General features: G+C 42.3%; 1 long non-coding RNA gene across 1 annotated transcript in view; it reads left to right on the top strand.

Moving 5' to 3' along the window:
• The window catches only part of LOC103176906, a 32,750-nt gene extending 24,945 nt beyond the window's left edge, over positions 1 to 7,805 (top strand). Inside the window, exons 3-4 of the long non-coding RNA XR_487651.1 lie at positions 4,050 to 4,256; positions 7,598 to 7,805. This is a non-coding gene — a long non-coding RNA (uncharacterized LOC103176906). The remainder of the gene's footprint in view (positions 1 to 4,049; positions 4,257 to 7,597) is intronic.
• Positions 7,806 to 8,304: the final 499 nt, after the last annotated feature.

Genomic DNA, 8,304 nt, shown 5'->3' on the forward strand with positions numbered 1-8,304 from the left:
AATGGTTCACAGTAACTTTTAATATCAGTAATTTTAAATAGATTAAGTTATAGCATTTTGTTGCCAGGATCAGTCGTGGGTGAAATCTGGCGTGTGGACTTCATGAATGTTAATAAATGTAATTGCCATAAGAACTATAAGGAACCATGTGGGGTTCCTTTTATGAAAGTATTAGATTTGATTGGATTCTTCAGTGCTAAGTAAATGTTTGGGGGTATTGCAGAATGTGTGTGTTTCTTGTTTATTTTTTAATCATAAAAGCAATAAGGATGTGAAAGACTACAATGGATTTGGGTAATGCATGACATGATATAATAGCATCTTTTTATGCCACGGTCCTTTTTTTTTAAAAAAAGAGTAAACAAATTCTCTCTTTGCCATTAACAAATGATTCATTATTATGTAACGCAAGTGTACAACTGGCAAGTGCTTGGTGAGCAGGTAAGAAGAATCATAGATGTAGACAGCACAGAAGGAGACCATTTGGCCCACCGTGTCTTTGCCAGCTCTTTGAAAAGAGCTATCCAATTCAATCCCACTCCCCCACGCTCTCCCCATAACCCTGCAAACCTGTCCTCCCCAAAGAAAGAACTCACAGTATCTTGCAGTATCTTACTATGTCAAAAAGCCTTGAAATGCATTACAGAAATTATTGTGAATGTAGTGGTTGTCCTGTAGGTTTGAGTCCTGTAGCTTAATGGTTAGAACACTCGCCTTGGAACTTTGAGACCTGTAGCTCAGCAGTTAGAGCACTCACCTCGCAAGCGAGAGGACCTGGATTTGATTCCCGGCAGGACAAAATGTTGGGACCAGTTTCCTTATTCCACACGTCTCTTGTTTACCTAGTAGTAAGTAGGAACCCAGTTCTTAGTTGATTGATGGATCACTTTTTCCTTCAATAATTCCTTCAAAAATAATAATAATAAATTGGTCACTTCAATCTGTGGCTGTTTCTGTGACACTGCTATGTGCAATTGACTGCCATGTTTCACCCTCAAAATATACAGTCAATTCACTTTATGGTATATTCTGTGAAGCTCTTTGAGACATCTCGAAGTCATAAAGAACTATATCAAATGCAAGTATTATTATTATTAGTATTGCTTTTTCTAGGCAACATTTTCAAACAGCCTTGAGTTCCATGTCAGGACTTGGAATTCATAAAGTCTAGAGATGTTTAACTGAGGTCCCATCTGTCTGTTCAGGTGGATGTTAAAGATCCCGTGGCACTATTCCAAAAAGAAGAGAGTTTTTCTCGGTGCCCAGGCTGACAATCTCCCAAACAAAATTGGTCATTGACTACATGGCTCTTTGTAGGACATTGCTGTGAGAGAATTGGCTGCCGCATTCACCTACAATAAATCACTACGCTTCACAGTAAAAATTCTGTGAAACCCTTTGAGACGCTTCATGAGGTGATAAGGCACTATATCAAATGCAAGGATTATTATTATAATTTTATTATTATAAAAGGTTAGACAATCTTCTCATGGCCTCTGAATACCAAGTATGTCTCTCTTTGATTATCTGCAATAACCATTAAGTGGAACGTTTGTCAGGCTGGGTGAAGACTGAGGGTGAGTGTCAGTCTGAACACGAATGGTTTGAATGGCTCCATAATCACGTTATGAGAAACTGATGAATATTTTACTATCCAATATTAAATATTCTAAAACCTTTGTCGAATTGGATTAGACAAATGCAGCAACCTAACCTCAAGCTGTAAAGTTTTTAATTAGAGCTTTATTAATAAATATTATGATTTAATAGAATTCTTGACAGCCTCAGGGTTGCTGTTGTCCCTTTTCCCGTGCGTGCAACTCTATTTGCTGGCTAATTCAGCAGGTTCTGCAAATCTACGCTGAAGCTAACATGTGGTGATTTCAAATGGGATTCCATAATAAGGATATTGGAAGCACATTACACCAACTCACAGGAACTTCATTCTGACCCAAACCACTTTCAGAGTGGACCAGTACCCTCCCTGCCCCCAACCCTCTCCAATCCCCAGCTCGGGTCCAAATCCCGGACTGTCCAGTGCCTTGGGACGTCCTCCTGACATGAAAGGGGTTATACAAATGTAATGTGTGGGATGTATTTTCACGGATCAGAAGAAATCCTCACTCCGGGTACCTTACTAAGGATTTCCTAATACTTAATTCCCTAATTCCTAGTGAAGAATCCTGTTAGAAATTACTGCGTGTTAGATCCCATGATTTTTTTTGGAGTTGTGATTTCCATCCCGCAGAGACTATTTGACTAATTGAACTTATGTTATGCCAGCTCCCCTACTGGAGCCATCTACTCTAATCCCAGCCCTGTCCTTTCCCTTTATCTCTTTATACAGCATAGTTTCCCGTCTCGCGTGGATCCAATTGTGTGTTTAATGTTATGGCTTTAGCTTCAGGAGTATTCCATGTTTTAATAATCCTCAGTGTGACATTGCTTCTAACTTCTCCTTACTTCTTCCTGTGACAATCCTGAGCAGTTACCGGTTCACCAACCAGCGGGAATAATCTGTAGCTATTTATCCTCCCAAAAGCTTTCCCTGTATCTCTTAATATAGTTACTTCTCTAGTATGTATCCAGTTCTGCTCTTGGGTATAATAGTCACTTTAAGTTATGTGATTATTATACCGAAACCACCTTTGTGTTGGTAAAGATGCTTTCTGCGCTGGCTAACAAACCTGTCACTGCACTCAAATGTTTCAACATAATATGCAGCTATAAAAAAGCAAGTCTTTTCTATTCTTTTTCTTTGTAATAAACAATAATTATCCTTGCATTTGATATGCTTTGATTTGGGAGGACAGCTTAAAAACACTTTTTTTCCAGCAAAATTTGTAAATTGTAAAGTCTAGTGACTATTTTGTAGGTGAACACAGCAGCTAATTTGCAAACATCATTGTACCCCCAAACTGCCATGAAGTGAGTGACTAATTTTATTTAAGGGTTTGTTGGCCAGAAAACATGGAGAAACACCCTTCTCTTTTTGAATAGCGCCATGGGATCTTTAACATCCACCTGAAAAGGCAGACGGGCCTTGGTTTAACGTCTTAGCTGGAGGACGGCAGATCTGACAATGCAACACCCACCTGCCCCCCCAGCACTGCACTGGAGCATCAACCAAGACTATGAACTCAAAAAAAACTAATTTCATTAAAAACCTCCCTTATGGTGTTACATTATTAGTCATTTTGGCATTTGAGATCTCTTTTACACATAATAAGCATAAAACCTGGGTAATGTCAGAAATGCTAAGCAGGCAATTTGCACCGTGTCAAAATCTAATGCATTTCGAAATTGCATTTTTCTTCCATTATTCAAAAGCTGACAATCTTTGCTCTGGTAACAAATAGCTTGGCTGTTTCATCCCCTCTTATCCATGCTAAATTCCAATTAAAGAACCAGCTTTAACAAAAGAGAAATGTTAACGTTAAACTTGTGTCAGCCTGACTCAGTGGTAGTACTCTCACTTTTCCATCAGAAGATTGTGCGTTCAAATCCCACGTGGGGATTTGCGATCACATAATCTAAGATGGCACTCCAATGCATTGCTGGGGGTGTTTTGCATTTTTGGAGGTGCTTTCCTTTGGATGAGATGTTAAACTGAGGTCCCATCTGCCTGTTCAGGTGGATGTTAAAGCTCCCATGGGACTATTCAAAAAGAGGAGATTCTCTCGTGTCCTGGGCAACAATGCTCCCAGATAAAATTAGTCACTCAATCCATGGCTGTTTGTGGGACATTGCTGTGCTTGCCCACAAAATACAGTCACTAGACTTTATAGTATATGCTGTGAAGTGCTTCGAGATGACTTGATGATGTGATAAGGCGTTATATCAAGTACAAGGATTATTTTTAAAATTATGTGTATTCATCTTCTGAACTCTGTGGGCGCCAACTAATTTACTTGCTATGAAAGACTATTACTTAATCAACGTACGTCATTCATATAGATTCTTTAGACAATTTAACATAATTTCACTTTGATCTCAAACGATTCCTAATGAGCCTCCAATCCCATCTATTCTTTATTTAATCTTCGCAGGAACATTAATGGACAAAGGAACATGCATAAACAGTCTTGTCATCGGGAACGGTTCCAAACTGGTGAAGAGGAAGAGAAACCTTTTTCGCTATTGTACAGCAAATCGCATTAACGAGAGCCTTTTTTCTTAAGGCACATTTGCTTCAGGACAGCATTCCGAGGTGGATTCTAGCTGCCATGACCCCCCTCTTTACCTTGATGATGATGGTGAGACTTGCTTTGTTAAAATCCGAATATCGCAGTAAGATTTACACAATCCATAGCATGAGTCAGGGCAGCGTGAGCACTTCACACATATGGAATAGACTGGCACTACTTTAGATGGGGGAAAAAATAGTCAACGGAGATTCTCATATGAGTGAGAAGCTTGTTTAAATTTACAGATTCGTACAGTAATCAATGATATGTAATATTGAATTGTAATATACTGTGCAACTGAGAATGGGGACCCTAAGTGAGTTCACGTGGTAGCATAAACATTTGAGTCAATGGGGGGGGGGTCAAAGTGTTAACAGCAGTGGTTGGTGGCTGGACTGCTCAGTGAAGAGTTTCGCAGCTGCCAGTCTGTCGGGGGAAAAATCCTCCAACGTTGTGCGTCCTGAGTGTCGTATGTGAGAACGTTCAGCCTGTCGATTGTGGCTGGAGCCATCCCTCAGCGATCAATTAGAACGGATATCTGCGTGCTTTATTCTTTTGTTTCCAGCAGAAGGACGCTGACAATGGCAGGGCCGACAAGCATTGAGGGCAAGGTGTCCAACGGAATGTTGTTTTAATTTTTTATTCATTGATGCCGAGGCTTTTACACTGAATTTGTACCTCACTCTCTCCAGCACAGGGCTGGGATTTTAGCAAAGACTGGCTGACGGCCGGATGTGAAGTTTGACTGAGATCACAGGCAGCTCTGCTCTGGCTGACACGGGAGGGAGGAGATGTTTTCAGAAGCAGTTCAATTTGCACTCACTGCAATTTAAACACCACAGGTGTGAGCCACACTGGACTCTGCTTCCACCAGGTCCCTACGATGCTCTCAGCTGTCTTACATGAATAACAACACTGCAGACAAAAACAAAGAGCAATTTTACATCAGGAAGTTGTCTCAAAGTGCATCTCAGAGCTGACAGGGAGTTGAACTCTGCAGTCAGAGGAGGAGAGGGATAAAGGTGACTAAATTTGTGGTCAAAAGGAAGGATTTTAAGGTTAGGAACAGAAATGGAGAGGGATGGGCTGGGCGGAGAAACTGCAGGATGGAGGCCCAGGGAATGGGGGAAGAATGGACAATAGAATGGCTCTCTGATGGAAAGTCAGGCAGGCTGAGGAAAGAGATTGACTGGGACTGGAGGATTGCAGCAGGTCGCAGAGATTGGCTAGGGCAATTTATAGACATACATAACCTTGAAGCTGAGTTGGGCACCAGGTTTGGCCTCTGTTTCCAACAACATGGAACAGGAAGTGTCAATCGGTTCCTGTGCAAGTGCGTCCTATGTGCATTACTATTTTGTCAGGAACACAGCAGCTTTGCTGCCCTCAGTGTAAGCACAGTGATATTGTTTATTCAATCTTTACGCAGAGCAAGAGGAGCAGCTGTGGTCAGTCTTTTGCAATGTGTCCGATGGAACAATGGAAGTTTTCAGTGCTGTCTCGCATCAAACATTTCACAACCACTTTACAGTAATTTCCACATCTATGTAGATAACACGCAACTCTATTTTTCTACCTCTCTTTGTGAACCCCCAGTTCCCCGATGTTCTGTCAGCCTGACTGTCAGATCTCAGGGGCTGGATGAGAGCAAACTTCCTTCAACTGAACGTTGACAAGACGGAAGCCATACTCTTTGGCTCTCGTCAATCTCTAAAATCTCACGGCTCTCACCTCCTCCACCTACCCGACCTCCCACTAAAACTCTCCGAACCCGTATGCAACGTAGGCGTCAGGTTCGACCCCCAATTATCCTTCCTCCCCCACATCCGGTCCCTCACCAGCATCGCTTTCTTCCACCTCCGACACATCACCTGTCTCTACCAATACCTCCAAAAGCTGCTGAAACCCTGGTCCATGCCTTTGTCACCTCTCGGCTGGACTACTCTATTGCCCTCCTCGCCAGTCTTCCATCCACTACCATCCATAAAATCCAAATCATTCAAAACTCTGCCGCCCATATTCTCACCCACACGAAACTCCGCTCCCCGATCACCCTAGTCCTTGCCAGACTGCACTGGCTGCCTATCCCAGAGAGGATTGATTTCAAGATCCTCACCCTTGTATTCAAATCCCTGCACTCCTCTGCAACCCCCTACCTCTCTGACCTCCTCTCTCCTCAAAACAGTCCCCGTTGCCTTCGTTCCTCTGGGTCTGGCCTCCTCCTTGTCCCCCGAGTCCTCCGCTCCACCCTCGGCGGCCGTGCCTTCAGCCACTATGCCCCGAGGCTCTGGAACAGTCTTCCTGACTCCCTTTGTCTCCCTCTCTCCCTTCCCATTTTCAGGTCTCTGCTGAAGACCTTTTTTTTCAACCGCGTCTTTGGTCACCTTCCCCCCCCACTCCCCCTGGCTCAGACCCGGGATCCATTACTGTAAAGCGCTCCAAGTTGTTGTTGTTGTCCTGTGTAGTGACCATCTCTGTAGGCAAACACAGCAGCCATTTATATCTATAGAGTTCCACAAACAGTGATGAGGTGAATGACCAATTAAGCTGGAAGATTGTTGGCCAGGATACCAGGAGAAACTCTTTTCCCTTAGGTCCACAATGGAAAAATATCAGTTCTGCTGTATAGCACTGTTTTGGGCATTAGTGCCAAGATGTTCATTTTTTATCAAGATCAAAATGACTAAAGGCTGAGTGGACTTGTTGGGATTCAAAGTTCACGGTTGGACCAACTGAGGTACCAGACATGAGCTTTTGACATTCTTAACCTGTGTTGATCCATTCTGTGCCAACAAATGGTTTCAATGTTGTTCTTTCAGGAAATATTTTAATAAAAACCCTAAGATATTGGACACAGTTAATGTACCTTAACGGAAATCATAATCTGCAGCTTCTGAGCCTATTCTTATTCTTAATGCATAAAGAGCACGGAATTGGAATGTAAATGACTCTCTGTGTAATGTCTTGCTTAAATGAGCAGATATTTGAAAATTAAGAAGATTAGAATGCAAGTCTCTTTTCAGTCATTCACAATATGACTAATCTGATTAAGGGTTTAGAACTACCCTTGGCTTCTCTGCTTTACATTAACTGCAGGATAAAATCACATACGTAAAGGCAGTTTAAGCATCACTGCTAGGACTAGGACATTTGTCCTAGTGAGGTCACTGTGGAGAAGGAGGGAACTGTATCTTATCTCTGAAACTTAGTATAGATCACAAGACGTTCGAATGAAGACTGCCCTTCGGCCCGTTTGAACTCGTCCTTCTAAAATACCCAACCTATCATCCTCCCATTGCAGAAACAACCTGTTTCTTAAAGGCATTAGTGCCATGATACAGGGTCCTGGCCTCGACCACCCTTCCTGAGAATGGTACATTCACATTTTCTGCTTGTTCCTGCCTTATTAGTTTACCAAGAGCCTGATGAAGATGGAGGGATTGTGAGGTGGAGAGAGACTGACTGGGATGGAGCTGCAGTGAAGCTTGATGAACGCTGAATTAAGAAAGCTGAATCCAAAAACGAGACCTGTAAGCTCGTTACGAACAGATGGTGGGACTGCAAACAGCACTAATTTCCTCTTAATGCAGCAACAGCCCGAAAATATCAGCAACGGCAAAAAGGTTCCTCGCTATTTGTTATTATAATAATGTATATTTTTTCACAAAATGCTGCAAAAGAACTTTCTAATTAATGTCAAATCAACTAACTAAATTTTCTAATACAGAAATTGAATTTTTCTGTGCAATCTGCTTTAATGTGGTTTTAATGTTTTGCTTTCCTCTTCTTCTCCTCGGGCTGTTTGCTCCTGTTCCCTCTCTGCTGGAGGAGGGTCCTGACTCCAAGTCAGAACTTTGTGGGTCCCACAGCGGGACTTTAGACTCTGTCCAGGCTGATGCTCCAGTGCAGTGCTGGGAATGTTGAACAATGTTGGAAGGTGCCGTCGTTCAGATGAGATGTTAAACCAAGGCCCTGCTTGTTCAGCTGGACATTAAAGTTCCTATGGTACAATTAGAGAAGGGAGTTTCTCCTGGCCAACAATTTCCTCCAGATAAAATTGATCATTCATTTAACGGCTATTTGTGAGACTTTGATGTAACCAAATTAACTGTTGGGT

The sequence above is a fragment of the Callorhinchus milii genome, unplaced genomic scaffold (assembly GCF_018977255.1).
Source record: "Callorhinchus milii isolate IMCB2004 unplaced genomic scaffold, IMCB_Cmil_1.0 Scaffold11, whole genome shotgun sequence".
Lineage (NCBI taxonomy): Eukaryota > Metazoa > Chordata > Chondrichthyes > Chimaeriformes > Callorhinchidae > Callorhinchus > Callorhinchus milii.